This window comes from Balaenoptera borealis (assembly GCF_965194805.1).
Source record: "Balaenoptera borealis genome assembly, chromosome: X".
Taxonomy (NCBI): domain Eukaryota; kingdom Metazoa; phylum Chordata; class Mammalia; order Artiodactyla; family Balaenopteridae; genus Balaenoptera; species Balaenoptera borealis.
This window is the reverse complement of record NC_138881.1, coordinates 45,827,743-45,851,686: the sequence shown is the minus strand read 5'-3', so window position 1 is coordinate 45,851,686 and position 23,944 is coordinate 45,827,743. Positions and strand designations below refer to the sequence as shown.

The 23,944-nt window shown below is 42.3% G+C and overlaps 1 protein-coding gene across 7 annotated transcripts in view; it reads right to left on the bottom strand.

The window, feature by feature from the left end:
- Window positions 1-147: 147 nt before the first annotated feature.
- KANTR (KANTR integral membrane protein) overlaps window positions 148-23,944 on the bottom strand; it is a 62,183-nt gene continuing 38,386 nt past the window's right edge. For 2 of the 7 annotated variants that reach the window (XR_014239401.1, XR_014239402.1), the window contains one exon: window positions 148-6,945. The gene's annotated coding sequence lies outside the window, so the exon portion shown is untranslated. The remainder of the gene's footprint in view (window positions 6,946-23,944) is intronic. The other 5 variants (XR_014239398.1, XR_014239399.1, XR_014239400.1 and 2 more) reach the window with 5 other exon arrangements.

Genomic DNA, 23,944 nt, shown 5'->3' with positions numbered 1-23,944 from the left:
TGTAATCTCATTCTGGAATGCTTTCCTGTCGGACCCGTATGCTGGGTCTTCCAGGGACCCTTCCCTGGTTTTTCTCTACCGTAAAGGGTTCTTCCTTCCTCTGAATGAGGACTAAAGCTAGGTGTACGGTCATTTACAGCCCCCGAGTTCACTTTTTAAAAGCAGCTTTATTGTAATACAATTTACGTACTACACAGTTCACTCCCTAAAAGTATACAATTCAGTGGCTTTGAGTATATTCTAGTTGTGTAATCATCACTGCAAAACATTTTAGAACATTTTCGTCATTCCAAAAGGAAACTCCACACTCCTTAAGCATCACCCCTCTCCCCTGGTCCCCCACTCCTAGGCTACCACCTAATCTATATGGATTTGCCTGTTTTGGACATTTTATATAAATGGAGTCATACAATATGTGATCCTTTGTGACTGTGCTCTTTCACTTAGCATAATGGTTTCAAGGCGAGTTCACTTTTAAATACAGATTTTTTTTTCCCCTCCTGGGACCCAAAGTCTTTAAAATGAGGGTGACTAGGGTCTCTAAAATCAGAGACCATCACCAGAATTTATGTGTTTTTATGGGGGTTTGCATGCATCTGTTTTACTGGCAAGAAGACATTGCATCAGATTCATAAAGGGATCCTTGTCCCTCCAAAGGCTAAGAACCACTCTGTAGTCAATGTTGTGTGTTCAGAGTCGGCTCGTGATAGGATACAGAAGAGGAAGCAAAAGCACTGATGCCCTGCTAAGCCTGCCCACCAGCTTCCCGTCATGCCGGGCTCTGCAAGGGCTTTCCTTTCTCTCAAGGTGCTGCACAGAGGGCTTAAAGGCTAATAGCCAGGCCCTGATGCCTAGCCCAGGAGCCCCAGTACACTGCCACTCTGCCCTTTCTCATCTGAATGCTCAGTGGGTTCATTTTGCTCCTCTTCTTCCCCTTCTCAAGGTTTCCAGTTAATGGGAGCCTAGTGGTGAGTGAGAAAGCTCACCCACTTCTAGCAGCTTTGATTGCTGGGGCCTTTGATGGGCTTTGATTTGATTTCTGGCTCAGCCCTGCCTCCTTCAGTCGTCCGGCCAGGAGCCACTGGGCTGTGCAAGTAAGGGGAGGCAGGGGCCAGTGGATACCCCTGTCCAAGGGGAAAGGCTGGTCTTTTGTTTGCCCACCTGTATGGAATTGAGCATGAAAAGAAGGTTGGAGACCACCTCAGAGGAGACTGGGATATGAGAGCTAGGACAGGGACAGGAAGGGGTTCAGTCTCAGCGCTGCATTACCACTGCCACCCCGAGGCAGTCCCCAGAAGACGTGGCCTGACAGGAGAGGAAGAGGGTGCCTACGACCTACAGCAGCTCCCAGGCTCGAGAACTAGGCCCAGGCTAAGGTCCTCCAGAGTTAAGGGGCTCACTGGTTTCCAGACAGCCTTTCCCATCTTCGCACCGTCCTGCCCCATCTTTCACAGTGATGTGCATCCCAGGAGCTCTGCAGGAGTGGTGCTGGCCGCCATCCTGTAAGACCCAGATCAAATGTGACATCTTCCAGAGAGCCTGCTCTGGGTGCAGATCTGTCCCCCTTCCCCAGACACTCACCTAGAAAGGGAGGAGTGACTGCCTTGGGAGGGCCCAGATGAGTGGGAGATGGGGAGAAAGAGGATTGGGGGAGCACAGTATCTTCACCTCAAGTCATTTCCTACTGTAGAGACACTGCCTTGCTGCTGCATTCTCCCAGAGGCTACCATATCCCTCAGAATGGCTCCTGAGTCTGCAGGTGACACGGGGATGGGAAGACACATCACTTCCTCTAAGGATCTGCCCCAACCCCTTCCCCCTCCCTAGTGCCCCCACTGTGCCTTAGGTGGTGCCTGAAACACTCTCCCACCCCCAAGTTCCCATACTGGGAGTTCCTAGAGGGAAGGCAAGGCCCCGGCCTGAGTCCTCTGCCCCCACTTCCAGTCAGGGGCCTGCAGTCTGGGCTCAGAAGGAGGGAGACAGAAACAGCAGTTGGAGTCTCACTCTGTTCCCTTTGCAGTGCATAAAGCTCATTGGTAAGGGCGCTAGCTACCCCACAGGAGTGGGGCCTGGGGTCTGAGGTCCATGGTCACTGGGGCCCTGAAGGGGTAGATACTGACCATGCTTCCCAGAAGCCCTGAAATTGTAATGATGGGAGAAAAGGCATTGGGAGACAGATGGATTCCCTGCCCCTGGGGCACGCACATTCCAGGAAAAGGAAGGGAAAAGCCTCTTGTGAACTCCTTTCTGGGTGCCAAGCTCCACGTGAGATGTTTCACAAAGTCCTTGTCATGTAACACAGGAAACAGACTCCACGAAGAACACGTCTAGCTCAGGCAATATCAGCCTGGCAGAGCTGGGATTCCCGTTAAATCTCTGTCAACCTACAGCCTGTGCTGCATGAGCGAAGGGGTCCAAAGTAATCAGTCTGCCCCCAGGAAATAATTCATAGCAGGGGTTCAGTGTTGCTCTCTGCTATTGGCAGATGGGACCTCAGCAGTGCTATAGCCAGATTGGCCTTGGTAGGTAGAAGTCCATATGCTGAACTTGTACATAACCTCCATGCCTGCCTGTATTAGTTATGTATTACTGCATAACAAATTACTTCAAAACAATGGCTTAAAACAACGACATTTATCTCACAGTTCCTGTAGGTCAGGAATCTGGGTACATCTTAGCTGGATTTCTGTTTCAGGCTCTCTCACAGGCTGCAATCAAGATGTCAGCTGGGGCTGCAGTCATCCCAAGGCTCGACTGGGGAAGGATCTGCTTCCAAGCTCAGCATGTGGCTGTTGACAGGGCTTAGTTCTTTGTGGGTTGTTGGACTGAGGGCCTCAGTTTCTTGCCAACTGTTGGCTGGAGGCCATCCTCAGTTTCCTTGCCATGTGGACTTTTCCACAGGCCAACTCACAACATGGCTACTTGTTTCAACAGAGTTGATCAAGTGAGATGAAACGGGGGTGTGGGGGGGACATGGGGAGAAAATTGTGCACATGCAAGATGGAAGTCACAGTCTTTATAACCTAGTCTCAGAAGTGACATCCCACCACTTTTGCAATATTCCACTCACTAGAAGTAAGTAAGTCACCAGGTCCAGACCATACACGGGAGGGGATTACACAAGGATGTGAATACCAGGAGGTGGGGATCATTGGGGGCCATATTGGAGACTACTATAGTTTGTCCTCTGGCCCCCAATGATTCACGTCCCTTCCACATGCAAAATACATTCACCCCATCTAGAAACAATAAATGCTGGAGAGGGTGTGGAGGAAAGGGAACTCTCTTGCACTGTTGGTGGGAATGTAAATTGATACAGCCACTATGGAGAACAGTATGGAGGTTCCTTAAAAAACTACAAATAGAACTACCATACGATCCAGCAATCCCACTACTGGGCATATACCCTGAGAAAACCATAGTTCAAAAAGAGTCATGTACCAAAATGTTCATTGCAGCTCTATTTACAATAGCCAGGACATGGAAGCAACCTAAATGTCCATCGACAGATGAATGGATAAAGAAGATGTGGCACATATATACAATGGAATATTACTCAGCCATAAAAAGAAATGAAATGGAGGTATTTGTAATGAGGTGGATGGAGTTAGAGTCTGTCATACAGAGTGAAGTAAGTCAGAAAGAGAAAAACAAATACAGTATGCTAACACATATATACGGAATCTAAGGGAAAAAAAAGCCATGAAGAACCTAGTGGCAAGACGGGAATAAAGACACAGACCTACTAGAGAATGGACTTGAGGATATGGGGAGGGGGTGGGGTGAGATGTGACAGGGTGAGAGAGTGTCATGGACATATATACACTACCATATGTAAAATAGATAGCTAGTGGGAAGCAGCCGCATAGCACAGGGAGATCAGCTCGGTGCTTTGTGACCACCTAGAGGGATGGGATGGGGAGGGTGGGAGGGAGGGAGATGCAAGAGGGAAGAGATATGGGAACATATTGTATATGTATAACTGATTCACTTTGTTATAAAGCAGAAGCTAACACACCATTGTAAGGCAATTATACTTCAATAAAGATGTTTAAAAAAAAAAATACATTCACCCCTTTCCAAGGTCTGAAAAAGTCTCATTCCATTACAGCATTGCCTCAAAGTCCAGAATCTCATCTAAATCAGGTCCAGGTGTGAATGAGACTCCTTCAGTGTATTCCTTAAGCATGGCTCCTTAAGTTCTATTTGTTTTCCACCAGTAGATCTGTGAAACTTAAGAGACAAGTTATCTGTCCCCAACACACCCAACATACGATGGTGCAACAGACACAGGATACTGCTATGGACATTCCATTTCTTTTTTTTTTCTTAATTTTATTTATTTTTGGCTGTGTTGGGTCTTTTTTCTATGCGCAGGCTTTCTCTAGCTGTGGAGAGCGGGGGCTACTCTTCGTTGCGGTGTGTGGGCTTCTCATTGTGGTGGCTTCTCTTGTTGCAGAGCATGGGCTCTAGGAGTGCGGGCTTCAGTAGCTGTGGCGCATGGGCTCAGTAGTTGCAGTGCACACGCTCAGTAGTTGTGGCTCACGGGCTCTAGAGCACAGGCTCAGTAGTTGTGGTGCACGGGCTTAGCTGCTCTGTGGCACGTGGGATCTTCGCAGACCAGGGATCGAACCCGTGTCCCCTGCATTGGCAGGCAGATTCTTAACCACTGCGCCACCAGGGAAGTCCCATTCCATTTAAGAAACGGGGGAAATGGGAGACACAAAGGAGTCACTGGTCTATAGCAATTGTGAAATCCCGCTGGGCACATGGAAGTTCCTGGATTAGGTTTCAAGGCCTGGGAATAATTCTCCATGGCTCTTGGCTCTGCTTTCTGGGCTCTTGGTCCCACCCTCTGTGCCTTTCTTCCTTTTTCATGAAAGTTATCACATATTTGCGGCTGAGTAGTTTCCCCAGTCTGCTTCCTGCCAGTAAAATGTTGGGGGTCCAATGGTTTCTTTTCATTTTGTACTGTCTCTGTAATCAGTTGCCACTGACAAATGGTTCCAATAGCGGGGCTTGGTGTGACTCTGCTGTCGGTAGGTTGGGCACTCAGCAGTTGTTATAGCCAGACTGGCCTTGGTGAAAGTCTGTATTATAGAGCCCGTGCCTAAACTCCATGCATGCTGCCATGGCCATTTTGTTCAGGAGTCCATTGGGTAAGGAACTGAGGTTGGCTGACATCCACAGGACAGGACATCTTGTCCAACTCATTGAGATCTTTCTCCATAGTGGATGCTCTCTGGTGCTCATTTATGTGGGATGTGACTATCTTCACACTCTGTGCCCATTCCAAAAGGGACATCCATATGCCTCTTCCCCAGACCTCCTCCTTGAACAATATTTCAATCCTATTCTTTCCAAGTCCTTGACCACCTAGCCAAATCATTACTAACTACTCACGGATCAGTGGTATCTACACCTCTAACCATCTATGCAACCAGGCAGTGAGAATTTCCCTTCCCATTGTCCCCAGGATCAACCCTAAGTGGGGCTATCACACTGCAGCTAGACATGTCCAGCTGGTGCCAGCATATTATGCAAAACCATCTGTGAACCAAGCTTGAATATTGTGCCTCTGAGTCACCTGGTCACAGGGAACGCCCCATGAGACTCAGGTGTGAGAAATGGGCAGCAGTGCAGCCAGTGGGAGTATGAGCCACCTGCTCAGGCAGCTTACTCTTTTTGGTGGCAGAGTGCTGCTGCACATAGACAACCTCATGGCTTGATGGGACCGTTAACACATGTTGCCATGGCAGCTCAGCTTGCACAGGTCACATGGTGTCCTCTGTCCAGGCATTCATTCACAAAATAGATCCGTTTTTCCATTTTTATCTTTCTCTGTGTCTGGGATTCCTATTATCACCATGTGGCCACTTCTAATATTACCCCCCATGTCTTTAGTTTTTTAAAAAATATTTTATATCTCTTTATTCTTACCTGTTGATTTCCAGAAGAGATCCTCAGTCTGATCTTTCCACTCACTACTTTGTTCTTCATATGTAGCTCTCCTACCCTTTATGCCATCTACACCATGTGTATTCCCATAATGTGTCCAGGAACCAGCAAACCACAGGATGGGATTTGCGATCCCCTGGGCCCAATATGAGAAGGACTCAGGTTGACTCTTCACGTATGACTTTATCCCTCTCTGACTGGTGGACCATGGTGATGTCTAGGTCACAGGGGATTAACTCAGAACCAGTATCCAGTCTATTTCAAAAGGTCTGGGTATTTCCCTGTCCCCAAGGCACAATTACATTGGCTGCAGGTTCCTGTGGGAAAAGCAAGGAGGGAGAGTTCACCATATACCCTTGTGAAAGGTGTAGTAAGTAGACCCTCCCCTTCATTCGAGGGGCTCCAGTCCGTGAACTGGGGGAGAGGCTGGGACTCTACATTTTGGGGACTAGATCAAGCCTCCAATTGCTAGACTAGATTTTTTTGGTTACATAAATCAAGTAGGACCTTATTAGGCTGTCCATCTATTTGGCCCTAGGGTAACCACATTTAATTAGCCACCACTATAGATTCCCACAGGTCAAATCACCGTTCTGATTACTGCTATGGCTCTGCTATGCATTATAGGAATCAGACGCAACTTGTCCCTGAAGGTGATCCTATCATCCCCATTGAAATCAGAGGGCCCATCTCTCACCATGACCCCAAATTACAGGGGAAAAAAAAACCCACTGCAATGTTTTTTAAGGAGGCAATGTTTATGTATTAGTTAAGGTAAAGTTAGCTTCTGGGACAGAAAAAGAAATCTGTGAAATTTAAGACAATAAAATTTACTTCTTACTCCTGCAATCTTCCAAAACAGTTGTTAATAGCTGGGCTGCCCTCTTCTAAGTGGTGATTCAGGGTCCTAGGCACCTTCTGTGTAGATGGTCTGCCATCTTCAAAACGTGGTCGCCATTGTACTATTGTCATCTCCATCCCAGCCAACTAGAAGAGGAAAAGACCACGTGGGAGGTTTTAATGAGCTAGGCCTAGTTGTAGTGTACATCACTTCTGCTCACATTCCATTAGCTAGAACTCAGACAGTGGTCATATTCAACCACAAGGGATGCTGGAAAATGTAATCTGAATTTGTCCCAAACAGGAAGAGGAAGCAGGCTTAGTGACCACCTAGCTAGTCTCTGCCACACCTCATAATGCATTTCTCAAAGCCTTTGTGAAAGGAGTGTCCACGTAGTTAGAGGGTTAGTTAAATGGGTTACACATGATGAATTGATTCCAACACTCTTACCGCTCTAAACGTTTGGAAGGCAGCTATGCTCACCACTATACCACCAGTGACACTAGCATTTGGATTCCTCCCTCTACATTGTACATCTGGCATCTTAACTTCAATTAACATAGGCTACTGTTGAGCCCAGGTTTCAATCAATCAAGAGGACAAATCGTAGCAATACTCCTAGCTGCTTCAGCTAACACAGTACATCCAGGAATGCTGATAAGTGAACCCATACTGAAAAGTTTGGCCCTACCAAAACCAGATTAAGACATCACAAGAAAATTACAGACCAGTATCGCGTATGAATACAGATGCAGAAATCCGTAACAAAATACTAGCAAATAGAATCCAACAGCATATTAAAAGGATTATACACCATGATCCAGTGGGATTTATTCCAGGAATGCAAGAGTGGTTCAACATCAGAAAATCGATCAAGGTTATACATCACATTAATAGAACAAAGGAAAAAAAACCTATGTGATCATCTCAATTGATGCAGAAAAGGCATTTCAGATGCAGAAAAGGCTTAGAGCTAATAAATTCAGCAAAGCTGCAAGGAACAAGATCAACACATAAAAATCAGCTGTGTTTTAAAATGAAATTGAGAGCAATTCCATTTACAATAGCATCTAAAAGAAATACCTAGGAATAAATTTAACCAAGGAGGCAAAAGACTTGTGTATTGAAAACTATAAACTATGGCTGAAAGAAATTAAAGGAGACCTAAATAAATGGAAAGACATCCTGTGTTCATGGATTGGAAGATTTTTTATTAAGATGTCAATACTACCCAAAGCAACCTACAGATTCAACAAAATCTCTATCAAAATTCCAACAGCCTTTTTGCAGAAATGTGGAAATGCCAATCCTCAAATTCATATGGAATTTCAAGGGGCCCTCAATAGTCAAAACAATCTTGAAAAAAAAAAGTCAAATGGCCAAGTGGTTTTTGATGAGAGTGCCAAGTCCATTCAATGGGGTAAGGACAGTCTCTTCAGCAGATGGTGCTGGTGCAACGGGATTTTTACATGCAAAAGAATGAAGTTGGACGCCTACTTCATACCATATACTATTAATTCAAAATGGATCGACAACCTAAATACAAGAGCTAAAACCATAAAACTCTTAGAAGAAAACAGGGGTAAATCTTCATGACCTTGGATTTGGCAACAGGTTCTTAAATGTGATACCAAAAGCACAAGCAGCAAGAGGACAAATAGATAAATTGGACTTCATAAAAATAAAAACTTTTGTGCATCAAAGGACAATATCAAGAGGATAATATCAAGAAAATGAGAAGGCAATCTATAGAATGGAAGAAAATATTTTCCAATCGTATCTGACGAGGGTTTAATATCCATAATATATAAAGAATTCCTACAACTCAACAACAAAAAGACTAACAACCCAATTTAAAAATGGGCAAAGGACTTGAATAGACATTTCTCCAAAGGAGATATATAAATAACCAACAAGCACATGAAAAGTTGCCCAACATCATTAGTTATTATGGATATGCAAATCAAAACACAATGAGATAACATTTCACACCCACTAGGATGGCCAAAATCATCATCGTCATCAGAAAATAACATCAGAGAGGATGTGGAGAAATTGGAACCTTTGTACATTGCTGGTGGGAATGTAAAATGATGCAGCCATTGTGTAAAAGCAGCCTGGCAGTTCCTCAAAAAGCTAAAGAGAATTACCATATGACCCAGCAATTCCACTCCTAGGTATATACACAAGAGAATCGAAAACAGGGACTCAAAAAGATATTTGTACACCAATATTCATTCACTGTAATTCACAGTAGCCAAAAGGTGGAAATGACCCAAGTGTTCATCAACAGATGAACAGATAAACAAAATGTAGTATATACAAATACTGAAATATTGTTCAGCCATAAAAAGGAATGAAGTTCAGACTTGCTACCACATGGATGAACCCTGAAAATATTATTCTAGGGGAAATAATCCAAACAAAAAAGGACAAATATTTTAAGGTTCCACTTATATGAAATATCTAGAATAGGCAAATTTATACAGACAGAAAGTAGGTTAAAGGTTACCAGGAGCTAGGGGCGGGAGTTACTGCTCAATGGGTGCCTGCTTGGGGTGATAAAAAAAAGTTTTGGAATCGGATAATGGTGATGGTCGCACAACATTGTGAATATAATTAATGCCACCTAATTGTACACTTGAAAAGGGTTAAAATGGCAAATTTTATGTTATATATATTTTACCACAATAAAAAACGTTTGGCCCAATCTAAAATTACATTTATTTCTCTCTGATCTATCATGCATAGAATCAATTCCCACATATATCACTGAGGTTTCTGCCAACATAAATTAGGCTTTCTCCTCACAGGTCTGACTCTATTTTCCCTGGGACATGCAGGAATCTGAATCCAGTAATGGGTATGGAGGCCCCAAGGGGTGATGTGAATGGATCCTGAGAAAGATAAGCAAAATCCTTAGAGGGTCCCCAAGTCATGCAGGTCCAGCCCCATTAGACTGGGGAGGAAGGGCTGCCTCTGCCACCAAGGGAGACTCAGTGGGGGCTGGTGTTTAGGGAACTCAGGTCGATCCAAATCAACCTTGATGTTCCAATTCCAATTCCCAAGGTCCCATTCTTCCAGCAACCAGCAGACTTTTATTTCACATAAGAGACCTGGAGATCTTGTGAATTCAACTGGCACTGTAATTCAGCAACCTGCAGGATTTGGCTTTATGTCTGATTTCAGGCTACATCAGTCCGGTGACTAGAAGAAATACAGAGATTTCTTGTTTTTGTAATATAGACTTTATTGTTTAGAGCAACTTTAGGTTCAGCAGAGTATAAGAGGCCCTGTTGTTCCACATCCTTACCAGTCCTTGGTACTGTCGATTTTTAATTTTTGCCAATCTGAGGAGCATAGTATCTCATGTAGTTTAAATTGGCATTTCCCTGATAACTAATGAAATTGAGCACCTTTTCATATACCTACTGGCCATTTGGATATTCTCTTGTGACGTGCTCCTTCAACTCTTTCGAATATTTTTCTTTCTTTTTCTTTTTTTTAATTAAAATTTTTTTCTGGTAGCTTGTGGGATCTTAGTTCCCTGACCAGGGATTGAATCCAGGCCCTCTGCAGTGAAAGCGCAGAGTCTTAACCACTGGACCACCAGGGAATTCCCCATCAAATATTTTTCTATTGATTATCGATCTTTTGTTGAGTTGTAGGATTTCATTTTATAATCTGGATATGAAATCTTTGACCGTTTTACGTGACGCAAATATATCTTTTCCCATTCTGTAGTTTACCTTTGCACCGTTTATAGTGTTTCTAGGTGAAAATATGTTATTATTTTTAATGTAGTCCATTTTATCAATCCCTTCCTTTTATCATTAGTAATTTTGGTGTCTTGTTTAAAAAATCTTTTACTATCCCAAAGTCAAAAATATATTCTCCTATGTTATCTTCTTTGCTTTTCACATTTAGGTTTATAATCTGTCTGTGAATTATTTGATTTTTTTAGATATATGATGTGAGGTAAACACCTGATTTAGGTGTGTTTGTTTGCTTGTCTTCCTATTTGGACACCCAATTGTCCCAATATCATTTATTGAAAAAACTGCCCTGGTACCACTGCTCTCCAGTGCCATATTTTTGTTAAATCAAGTATGCAACTATGCATGGGTCTTTTTCTGAGCTGTTTGTTCCACTGGGCTAGTTTTCTATCCTTGTGCCAATACTACGGTCCTAATTATTATAACTTTATTTTAAAAATCTGATCATCTGATAGAGCAAAACCTCTCATATTGTTCTTCTTCAGGAATCATGGCTATTTTTGGCCTTTTTCATTTCTATATAAATTTTGGAGTCAAGTTCCACAAAACAATGAGTACCCGTTAGGCTTTTTTTTTTTTTTTTAATTTATTTATTTTCCTTATTTCTTTGGCTGCGTTGGGTCTTAGTTGCGGCACACGGGACTTTCGTTTTGGCGTGCGGGCTTCTCTCTAGTTGTGGCATGTAGGTTTTCTCTCTCCAGTTGTGGCAAGAGGGCTCCAGAACGCATGGGCTCTGCAGTTTGCTGCACGTGGGCTCTCTCGTTGAGGCGCACGAGCTCAATAGTTGTGGCGCATGGGCTTAGTGGCCCCGCGGCATGTGGGATCTTAGTTCCCTGACCAGGGATCGAACCTGCGTCCCCTGCACTGGAAGGCGGATTCTTTACCACTGGACCATCAAGGAAGTTAGGCTTTAATTGGATTTATATTGAATCTGTAGATCAATTTGAAGAGAACTGACATCTTTGTAATATTGAGTCCACCAGCCTGTGAATATGGTATATCACTCCATTTATTTACATCTTCTTTAATCTCTTTAAAAAGTTATATCGTTTTCTCCATAATGGACTTACACGTCCTCTGTTAGATATATTTCTAAGATTTCTAAATAATTGATCTTTAACTGCCATTTAAATGTTAATTAAAACATTTTATTTTCTAACTGCATCTGTTTATATGCAGAAATACAATTGATGTTTGTAATTTGATTTTATGTCCAGTAAGGTTTAATCCTGGCATATTTACCTCCATTCTCCAAATATTTTCTCCTCTCGTTTATTCATTCTTACTCTTTTTCTGAGACTACTATCAAGTTGCTGGCCTTCTATTTTCCATTTCTCTTTGTTTTCTTAACTTAATATTTTCTATATTTTTATTCTTCTGTTTTCTGGGAGAATTCTTCAATCTGATCTTCCAATTCTCTTATTCATTCTTCATCTGTATTCAGCCTACTATTCTCCCCCTCTATTGTGTTCTCTATTTCAACTCTATATATTCTTCATAGCTTAATATTGCCACTTTTCTGTGCCTTAGGGAAGGGGTAAAGGAAGATCCCACAGAGAAGGTGGTAATGGGCTGTCTGGAGTGATGAGCCCGATTATAAGGAGAGAGAGGAGAATCAACCTGAGGGTTCCGCAGTAGATAAGGACTGGAGACCAGGCAGCAGGGCCCAGCTTGTCCTGCCAGGAATGGCCGAAGCACTGGAAGTAGGGTGGGAGGGAGATGAAGTGGGAAACTGCAGGGCTTTATACTTTATAGGGCCATGGTCACTGAGAGCCTTGACTTGTGAGCTCTGCAGACCATGGTGACCTCCAGAAAGATGGCAGCTTCAAGGCAGTGTTGGAGGACACCCAGCCCTTTGAGATGAAGAGACTCCCTTCCACTTCATGCTACGGTTCCAGCCCCCTTCCCTTGGGCACCTGCCAGAAGGTGCCTCCTTTTTTCCTGAGGAGGAAGGTAAGTGGAGACAAAGAAGGAGACTTGGACCGAGAAAAAGCACCCTAGAAAACCTGTGATTAGATCTGGATTTTGTGGGATGCTGGGGTGGGCAGCAGAGGGAGGGAAGTGGTTCAAATAAGGACAGGAGTAGAGGAAGGCAGCCACGATAAAGGCAGGAGTCTGTGTGTGAGACAAAGATGGCGGGGAGGTGCCAAGAGTCTACTTTTGAACAGAAGGGCGTAATCTGGAAGGGTTTAGGTGCTAAGGCTGATGAGGGAGGGGCCTGGCCGTGGAGGTGCCCCAGGGCCATGGCCATCATTTCTCAAAAACCACTGCAGGTCGTAGGTATTTCTCTCCCTGTCCTGGCTGCCCCACTGCCTCCTTCCTGTGGTTTCCTGGCACTCAGGCCCCAGGTTCTTCTGAAGTTCTTCCATCTTTCCCATACACCCTTGCCTCTTTGAGGAGAGGGTGCCCCATGTTTTATCCTCATGCTATGCTCCAGATAGGTAGCCCAAGGCCTTGACAAGAGTGAAACCTCCTGGATGCCTTGTTCTGCTGGTAGCTTCTACAGTGCCTCCTTCCCCTGAGAGGACCCCACACAGCAACCTTTCAGGGGATTTTGGACAGTGGGGTGTCTCTGGAGTTTTCTGATAAAAGGTTAGCTTTGGGGAGGGAAAGACAGCTTGTGGACACATACAGGGCTGAGTGGAGGTGTGTGGAGGGCACAGGAGTTGCATTCTAAGGGTCAGTAGGGAGGAATGAATATGACTCTATCATGGCCTTGATCCAAAGGGAGGCTTGGAAAAGAAGGGGGTGCTGAGGACCAGAGTTAGGGAAGTTTGTTCAAACAGGTCAAGAAATCAGAGACAGAGAGGCATCTGTGAGTCCCCCACAGTATAGTGTGTAGAATCCCTGGCTGACATCCAGGCTTCCCACAGGATTGGGACCACCAGTGTAGCCCCCACGGAAGGTAAAACTTTGGAGAGGCCTTCAGAGGCAAACAGGTCTACAAAGGATATGAAAAGGAAAGCAAGCCATAAGGCTAACAGGCACATGAACAAATGCTCAAACTAAGTAGTCATCAGATAAATAGAAATTAAAAGAAAATTAGAGAGACTTCCCTGGTGGTCCAGTGGTTAAGACTCCGTGCTCCACTGCAGGGGGCATGGGAGAAAAACTGGTAAAATCTGAATAAAGTTCAAGGTGAAATGTGAATAGATTAATTAATAGTATTATACAATGTTAATTTCCTGTTTTTGATAATTGTACTGTGATTGTGTAAAATGGTAACATTTGGGGAAGCTGGGTGAAGAGTATGTGAGAATTCTTTGTATTAGTTTTATAACTTTTTCTAAGTCTGAAATTATTACAAAACAAAGAAGTTTAAAAAATTAAAAGTATATATTGCTGTGTAAACAAGTAGGAAACAGAATGAAGTATACAACATAACACCCTTAGAGGGACTTCCCTGGTAGTCCAGTGGTAAAGAATCCGCCTTCCAATGCAGGGGATGCAGGTTCAATCCCTGGTCAGGGACTAAGATCCCACACGCTGCGGGGCAACTAAGCCCGTGTGCCACAACTACTGAGCTTGTGCGCCTCAATGAGAGAGCCTGCGTGTGGCAAACTACAGAGCCCACGTGCTCTGGAGCCCACACACCACAACTAGAGAGGAGCCTAAGCACCGCAACAAAGAGCCTGTGCGCCGCAACGAAAGATCCCACATGCCTCAATGAAGATCCCATGTGCCACAACTAAGACCCGATGCAGCCAAAACAATAAAATAAATAAATAAACACCCTTAGATACATTACAAATACATGCAGACACAACAATATACTTTAAAGGAACATCTTTAGGCAGGAAACACAAGAGAAGGAAAAGATCTACAATAATAAACCCAAAACAATTAAGAAAATGGTAATAGGAACATACATATCGATAATTACCTTAAATGTAAATGGATTAAATGCTCCAACCAAAAGCCATAGACTGGCTGAATGGATACAAAAACAAGACACGTATATATGCTGTCTACAAGAGACCCACTTCAGACCTAGGCACACATACAGACTGAAAGTGAGGGAATGGAAAAAGATATTCCATGGAAATGGAAATCAAAAGAAAGCTGGAGTAGCAATTCTCATATCAGACAAAATATACTTTAAAATAAAGACTATTACAAGAGACAAAGACAGACACTATATAATGATCAATCCAAGAAGAAGATATAATTGTAAATAATTGTATAATTGTAAATATTGTATAATTGTAAATATTTATGCACTCAACATAGGAGCACCTCAATACATAAGGCAAATACCAACAACCATAAAAGGGGAAGTCAACAGTAACACAATCATAGTAGGGGACTTTAACACCCCACTTACACCAATGGACAGATCATCCAAAATGAAAATAAATAAGGAAACACAAGCTTTAAATGACACATTAAACAAGATGGACTTAATTGATATTTATAGGACATTCCATCCAAAACCAACAGAATACACTTTCTTCTCAAGTGCTCATGGAACAATCTCCAGGATAGATCATATCTTGGGTCACAAATCAAGCCTTGGTAAATTTAAGAAAATTGAAATCATATTAAGTATCTTTTCTGATCACAATGCTATGAGACTAGATATCAATTACAGGAAAAAATCTGTAAGAAACACAAACACATGGAGGCTAAACAACACACTACTTAATAACAAAGAGGTCACTGAAGAAATCAAAGAGGAAATCAAAAAATACCTAGAAACAAATGACAATGAAAACACAACGACCCAAAACCTATGGGATGCAGCAAAAGCAGTTCTAAGAGGGAAGTTTATAGCTATACAAGCCTACCTTAAGAAACAAGAAACATCTCAAATAAACAAACTAACCCTACACCTAAAGCAATTAGAGAAAGAAGAACAAAAATCCCCAAAGTTAGCAGAAGGAAAGAAATCATAAAGATCAGATCAGAAATAAATGAAAAAGAAATGAAGGAAATGATAGCAAAGATCAATAAAATTAAAAGCTGGTTCTTTGAGAAGATAAACACAATTGATAAACCATTAGCCAGACTCATCAAGAAAAAAAGGGAGAAGACTCAAATCAATAGAATTAGAAATGAAAAAGGAGAATAAACAACTGACACTGCAGAAATACAAACGATCATGAGAGATTACTACAAGCAACTCTATGCCAATAAAATGGACAACCTGGGAGAAATGGACAAATTCTTCGAAATGCACAACCTGCCGAGACTGAACCAGGAAGAAATAGAAAATATGAACAGACCAATCACAAGCACTGAAATTGAAATTGTGATTTAAAATCTTCCAACAAACAAAAGCCCAGGACCAGATGCCTTCACAGGCGAATTCTATCAAACATTTAGAGAAGAGCTAACACCTATCCTTCTCAAACTCTTCCAAAATATAGCAGAGGGAAGAACACTACCAAACTCATTCTACGAGGCCACCATCACTCTGATATCAAAACCAGACAAAGATGTCACGAAGAAAGAAAACTACAGGCCAATATCACTGATGAACATAGATGCAAAAATCCTCAACAAAATACTAGCAAACAGAATCCAACAGCACATTAAAAGGATCATACACTATGATCAAGTGGGGTTTATCCCAGGAATGCAAGGATTCTTCAATATATGCAAATCAATCAATGTGATACACCATATTAATAAATTGAAGGAGAAAAACCATACGATCATCTCAATAGATGCAGAGAAAGCTTTCGACAAAATTCAACACCCATTTATGATAAAAACCCTCCAGAAAGTAGGCATAGAGGGAACTTTCCTCAACATAATAAAGCCCATGTATGACAAAACCACAGCCAACATCGTCCTCAATGGTGAAAAACTGAAACCATGTCAACTAAGATCAGGAACAAGACAAGGTTGCCCACTCTCACCACTATTATTCAACATAGTTTTGGAAATTTTAGCCACAGCAATCAGAGAAGACAAAGAAATAAAAGGAATCCAAATTGGAAAGGAAGAAGTAAAGCTGTCACTGTTTGCAGATGACATGATACTATACATAGAGAATCCTAAAGATGCTACCAGAAAACTACTAGAGCTAATCAGTGAATTTGGTAAAGTAGCAGGATACAAAATTAATGCACAGAAATCTCTTGCATTCCTATACACTAATGATGAAAAAGCTGAAACTGAAATTAAGAAAACACTGCCATTTACCATTGCAACAAAAAGAATAAAATATCTAGGAATAAACCTACCTAAGGAGACAAAAGACCTGTATGCAGAAAATTATAAGACACTGATGAAAGAAATTAAAGATGATACAAATAGATGGAGAGATATACCATGTTCTTGGATTGGAAGAATCAACATTGTGAAAATGACTCTACTACCCAAAGCAATCTACAGATTCAATGCAATCCCTATCAAACTACCACTGGCATTTTTCACAGAACTAGAACAAAAAATTTCACAATTTGTATGGAAACACAAAAGACCCCAAATAGCCAAAGCAATCTTGAGAAAGAAAAACGGAGCTGGAGGAATCAGGTTCCCTGACTTCAGACTATACTACAAAGCTACAGTAATCAAGACAGTATGGTACTGGCACAAGAACAGAAATATAGATCAATGAAACAGGATAGAAAGCCCAGAGATAAACCCACGCACATATGGTCACTTTATCTTTGATAAAGGAGGCAAGAATATACAGTGGAGAAAAGACAGCCTCTTCAATAAGTGGTGATGGAAAAACTGGACAGCTACTTGTAAAAGAATGAAATTAGAACGCTCCCTAACAGCATACACCAAAATAAACTCAAAATGGATTAAAAACCTAAATGTAAGGCCAGACACTATTAAACTCTTAGAGGAAAACATAGGCAGAACACTCTATGACATAAATCACAGCAAGATTCTTTTTGACCCAGCTCCTAGAGAAATGGAAATAAAAACAAAAATAAACAAATGGGACCTAATGAAACTTCAAAGCTTTTGCACAGCAAAGGAAACCATAAACAAGACGAAAAGACAACCCTCAGAATGGGAGAAAATATTTGCAAATGAAGCAACTGACAATGGATTAATCTCCAAAACACACAAGCAACTCATGCAGCTCAATATCAAAAAAATAACCTAATCCAAAAATGGGCAGAAGACCTAAATAGACATTTCACCAAAGAAGATATACAGATGGCCAACAAACACATGAAAGAATGCTCAACATTAATCATTAGAGAAATGCAAATCAAAACTAAAATGAGATATCATCTCACACCGGTCAGGATGGCCATCATCAAAAAATCTAGAAACAATAAATGCTGGAGAGGGTGTGGAGAAAAGGGAACCCTCTTGCACTGTTGGTGGGAATGCAAATTGAAACAGCCACTATGGAGAACAGTATGGAGGTTCCTTAAAAAGCTAAAAATAGAACTACCATATGACCCAGCAATCCCACTACTGGGCATATACCCAGAGAAAACCATAATTCAAAAAGAGTCATGTACCAAAATGTTCCTTGCAGCTCTATTTACAATAGCCAGGACATGGAAGCAACCTAAAAGTGTCCATCAACAGATGAATGGATAAAGAAGATGTGGCACATATATACAATGGAATATTACTCAGTCATAAAAAGGAACGAAACTGAGTTGTTTGTAGTGAGGTGGATGGACCTAGATACTGTCATACAGAGTGAAGTAAGTCAGAAAGAGAAAAACAAATACCGTACGCTAACACATATATATGGAATCTAAAAAAAAAAAAAAAAAAGGTCAGAAGAACCTAGGGGCAAGACGGGAATAAAGACGCAGACCTACTAGAGAATGGACTTGAGGATACAGGGAGGGGGAAGTGTAAGGTGGGACAAAGTGAGAGAGTGACATGGACATGTATACACTACCAAACGTAAAATAGATAGCTAGTGGGAAGCAGCTGCATAGCACAGGGAGATCAGCTCAGTGATTTGTGCCCGCCTAGAGGGGTGGGGTAGGGAGGGTGGGAGGGAGGGAGATGCAAGAGGGAAGAGATATGGGGACATATGTACATGTATAACTGATTCACTTTGTTATAAAGCAGAAACTGACACACCATTGTAAAGCAATTATACTTTAATAAAGATGTTAAAAAAAATAAAAATAAAAAAATAAACCCAAAGTTAGCAGAGGGAAGAAAAAAATACAAGTTAGAGTAGAGATAAATGATATAGAGAACAGAACAATAGAGAAAATCAATGAAACCAAAAGTTGGTTATTTGAAAGGTTAATAAAATTGATAAACCTTTAGCTAGATTGACTAAGGAAAAAAGAGAGAAGACAATAAAATCAGAAATGAAAAAAAATAAAAATATAAATAAATAAATGCTTTAAGAAAAATAAATAAATAAAGCTAAAAAAAAAACCCACCAATATATTTTGCCAGGATACATACAAACAAAAGGCTATATAACATTAAAAAATTAGCTTGATTCCCTGAGAATGGCAAATAGGAAAAGAAAAGGAAATCAATAAATCAATCATCAGGAAAGGAAACTTAACTTGGACTTAGAAGTTTTTCTGCAGGGGGTGGGATTGGCTTTGGACCTTGCAGGATGGGTAGAGAGACTTGGGAGAGCTAAGGGGTGATCTGAAGCCATGATAGTGGCAAAATGTGGGAGACAGAGCTAGATGGGGCTTGGAGGTGGTACCAAGAGTCTGCCTTGGTCTGAGTGAAAGGACATAGTCCAGAGGGGTTGGGAGTTGCAGCTGGCTATAGAGGGACTCAAGCTCTGGAGATGCCTTGAGGGTCAGCCTCCTCTCTGGCCATTTCATCCCCTCAACTACTGCCAGGACGTGCTGCAGGCACTGAGCCCTTTCCTGCCCTTTACCTGGTATTCAGGCCTCATTCTCTTCTAAAGATCTCCCTTCTAGCACATCCCTGTCCCCTGGATGACGGCATCCGCTGTATTGCCCTGTGATCAGCTCCAGACAGGAGTGTAGGGGAAAGTCCAGGCCTTTTCCCTAGACTGGGGCTTAGCGTCAGGCTAGACCAGGGGCTGGTACATTCATTACTCCCCGCTTCCCCTAATTGTAGACGTCAGCAGCCCCAGCTGGGCCTGTCCTGCTGTGTGGTCACCTGTTCAGCCTGTAGCTTGACCTGGGACAGCCCTGACATCGACCCCTCTACACAGCCAACCACTGCAGATGAAAAGCTGAGGCCCAAGGGGAGCAGAAAGGGGCCCAGAGGAGCAGGTACATTGAGGGGTATTCAGAGGGGAGGAGCCACGCACCCAGGGCTGCTGAACTACCTGGGTGCAAATCCTGACTCCATCAATTACTGGCCGTGTGAGTTTTGGCAAATGACTTAATCTCTTATAGTCTTAGCTCCACATCTTTATAATGAAGGAGAACAGTAGAATAATAATACCTACCACAGAGGGTTACTGTGAGAATTAAATAAGATTATGTATTTAGTGTCTGGCATAAATTAAGTCCTCAATAAATGTTAGCTGCCACTGTTATTATTAGATGTTCTCAGTCCTGGTCCTTGGGCTCCCAGAGCTGGAGCAAGACTACCTACAGCTCAGAAGAAACATCACCCTGGCTGTGGCTCTGGCTCCATTTCGGAGGAGGTATGGGGGTGCGGAGAAAGGGATGGGAAGGGGGTTTGGTGAAAACATGTACTACTTTGTTTTTTTGTGTTTTTTTGGCCACACTGCGTGGCATGTGGGATCTTAGTTCCCAGACCAGGGATGGAACCAGTGACCCCTGCAGTGGAAGCTAGGAGTCTTTACCACTGGACTGCCAGGGAAGTCTCTGTATTTATTTTATATAGTTATGACAAAAAATAAAATATACAGTATTAGAGGAGATAGTCTTTCCTTGTATAATATCGAAATAAACTTTTCACATTTTTAATGACATACTCGAGCATATTTTTTGAATATGCACTTTACATAAGGTTTTATGCCAGAAATGGCTACACACAATTCCTGATCAGGACTTTTTACTCATGATTTCTTCAAAATCTTGATTGTGGTTATTAATGAGAAATGCTTTTTTTCTCAAGTAGGTGGTGGTAAATGGAAAAGGAGAATTTATGGGTTTTTCCCGCCATTAGCCAGAATTTCTATTTCATTCTTGAAATCATTTAAATCCAGTTGAACTTTTTTTAAAAAATTAATTAATTAATTAATTAATATTTTTGGCTGTGTTGGGTCTTCGTTTCTGTGCGAGGGCTTTCTCTAGTTGCGGCAAGCGGGGGCTACTCTTCATTGCGATGCGCGGGCCTTTCACTGTCCCGGCCTCTCTTGTTGCGGGGGCACAGGCTCCAGACGCGCAGGCTCAGTAGTTGTGGCTCACGGACCTAGTTGTTCCGTGGCATGTGGGATCTTCCCAGACCAGGGCTCGAACCTGTGTCCCCTGCATTGGCAGGCAGATTCTCAACCACTGCGCCACCAGGGAAGCCCCAGTTGAACATTTTAATAGTTTTTAAATGATGATTCTTTCCCTGAAGTTATTCACAAATGTTACTCTACTCCATTAAAATTTTTGTCTTTATGATTCAAAGTATAACAGCAACACTACCAGGGAATAATTTTTTTTTTTTTTTTTAAACGTGATGATCCATTTATTTATTTATTTATTTATTTATTTATTTATTTATGGCTGTGTTGGGTCTTCGTTTCTGTGCGAGGGCCCTCTCCAGTTACGGCAAGTGGGGGCCACTCTTCATCGCGGCGCGCGGGCCTCTCACTATCGCGGCCTCCCCTGCTGTGAGCACAAGCTCCAGACGCGCAGGCTCAGCAACTGCGGCTCACGGGCCTAGCTGCTCCGTGGCACGTGGGATCTTCCCAGACCAGGGCTCGAACCCGTGTCCCCCGCATCGGCAGGCAGACTCTCAACCACTGCGCCACCAGGGAAGCCCTACCAGGGAATAATTTTTAACCTCACTTTTCCAAAGTTGAATTTTTGCTTTGAACCCCCAAAACTCTGTCAGTTCACATTAATCTCTTTTCACATGGTCCTTCCAAATTTCTATAAACTATATTCAGGGACCCAAAAAATCAGCTAATCTCTCCACAAATCTGTCAGGGAAGAATCGTTCATGGAAAAAAACTTTCAATTTTTTAAAAAAATTTATGTATGTATGTATGTATGTATGTATGTATGGCTGTGTTGGGTCTTCGTTGCTGCATGCAGGCTTTCTCTCACTGCAGCGAGCGGGGGCTACTCTTCGTTGTGGTGTGCAGGCTTCTCATTGCAGTGGCTTCTCCTGTTGCGGAGCACAGGCTCTAGGCGCGTGGGCTCAGTAGTTGTGGCTCATGGTCTCTACAGCGCAGGCTCAGTAGTTGTGGCGCACGGACTTAGTTGCTCTGCGGTATGTGGGATCTTCCCGGACCAGGGCTCGAACCCATGTCCCCTGCATTGGCAGACAGATTCTTAACCACTGTGCCACCAGAGAAGTCCCAAAACTTTCAATTTTTATTTTTGCTCACAAACTTTTGAAAATTCTTCCTTTGGATCAGCTCATACACTTATGAAACAGCAGAGAAGGATGTTCTGAGCCCTTGTCTTATACAAAGCTGAAAACAGGTGGGAGGTTAGTATCTTGTATTTAATTAGATTCATCATACTGATAGTACAATTTCCCACGGAAACCAGATCAAAAGGCATACTCTTACAGATGAAGACTCCTCTGTATAAAACAATAAATAAAACAATGTATTACTTGAATCTCAGGTTTTTCAGAACAAGCTCTAGATGCAAAGCCTTTACATCTTCCTATCACTGTGACCTCACTTACTACACAGACTTGTTTCAAAATATTCATAAAAATGAAATGCATGATCCTGGATTGATTCCTTTTGCTATAAATTATAGGATATTATTAGGATAACTGGTGAAATTTGAATGGGATCTGAGGATTAGGTGGTAGTGATGGATCAACATGAATTTCATGACATTGATGGGTGAATTGTGGTTATGTAGGAAAATGTCCTTGTTTGCAGAAAAGCACACTAAAATATTCAGAAGTGATGGGGCACTAGGTCTGCAACTTGCTCTCAGATGGTTCAGGAAAAAAATTCTCTGTACTGTTCTTGCAACTTCTCTTTGTGATTGCTCCAAAATAAAAAGTAATTCATGAAATATTTGCTGGAGTATTTTAACCTAGAATCATCTGTTTGGCATTGTTGCTTCTCTCAATCATTTTGCATGCAAATCCGACATTTAGGCTGAGGAATGAGGCTTGTGGGGCACCCAAATCCAAATTTGAGATGGTCCTCATGACATAAACAACATTTATGGACATGGAGTTGGTCCTGGAAATATGATGACGTTGCAGCTTTACCCCAAAAGTTGTCCATTATGGTACTGTAGTTAATTTTAAAAATTATTTATTTATTTATTTTGGCCACACTGCGCGGCTTGCAGGATCTTAGTTCCTTGACCGGGGATTGAACCCAGGCCCTCAGCAGTGAAAGTGCTGAGTCCTAACCACTGGACCACCAGGGAATTCCCTTGTGATGGTTAATTTTATGTATCAACCTTCCTGGGCCATAGGGTGCCCAGATATTTGGTCAAACATTATTCTGGGTGTGTCTGTGAGGGTGTTTTTGAATGAGGTTAACATTTAAGTCAGTAGACTGACTAAAGCAGATTGCTCTCTCTGATGTGAGTGGGCCTCATCTAATGCGTAGAAGGCCTGAATAGAACAAAAAGGCTGACCCTCCCAACAGGTAAAAAAGAATTCCTCCTGCCTGACTGCCTTTGAACTGGGACAGCAGCTTTTTTCCTGCCTTCAGACTCAAATGAAACAATGGCTCTTCATGGGTGGGTTGGACTTTGGGCCGTAACTACACCATCGATTCTCTTGGGTCTCCCACTTGCCGACTCACCCTGCAGATCTTGGGGCTCGTTAGCCTCCATAATTGTATGAGCCAATTCCTTATAATAAATCTCTTTATCTATCTATCTACCTATCTATCTATCTACATTCTATTGCTTCTGTTTCTCTGGAGAGCCCTAATACTGATTTTGATACTGAAAGTGGTTCTAGAGGAACAGAATTTTAAGGATGAGTTTCTGAATTGGTTCTGGGGTTTCTGGAATTGGCTTTCTAATCTGATTAGATTTTAGAGACACTAATGACTATCCCAGTAGTAAAGAGAGCACGGATATTCCATGGCATGAACTGCTCATAGAGATACACGAAATATTACCAGTGGATACTCCTAATCAACCACTCGTAAGAAGCAAGGATCTGGGTGACTGTGTATTTATTTTTGAACATGTTTCTTAAATTAATGACTATAATGAGCTTGGCTGGTTGCTCCTAATGTTGCTCTACAAAGTGGGGAAAGTAAAGACCAGCTCAAGGATTTGAATTCCCAGCACAAGAGCCACATAAATGACCTGAAAGCTTCTAGGTGTGCCCTGGAGACCCTTATCTCCTGTAG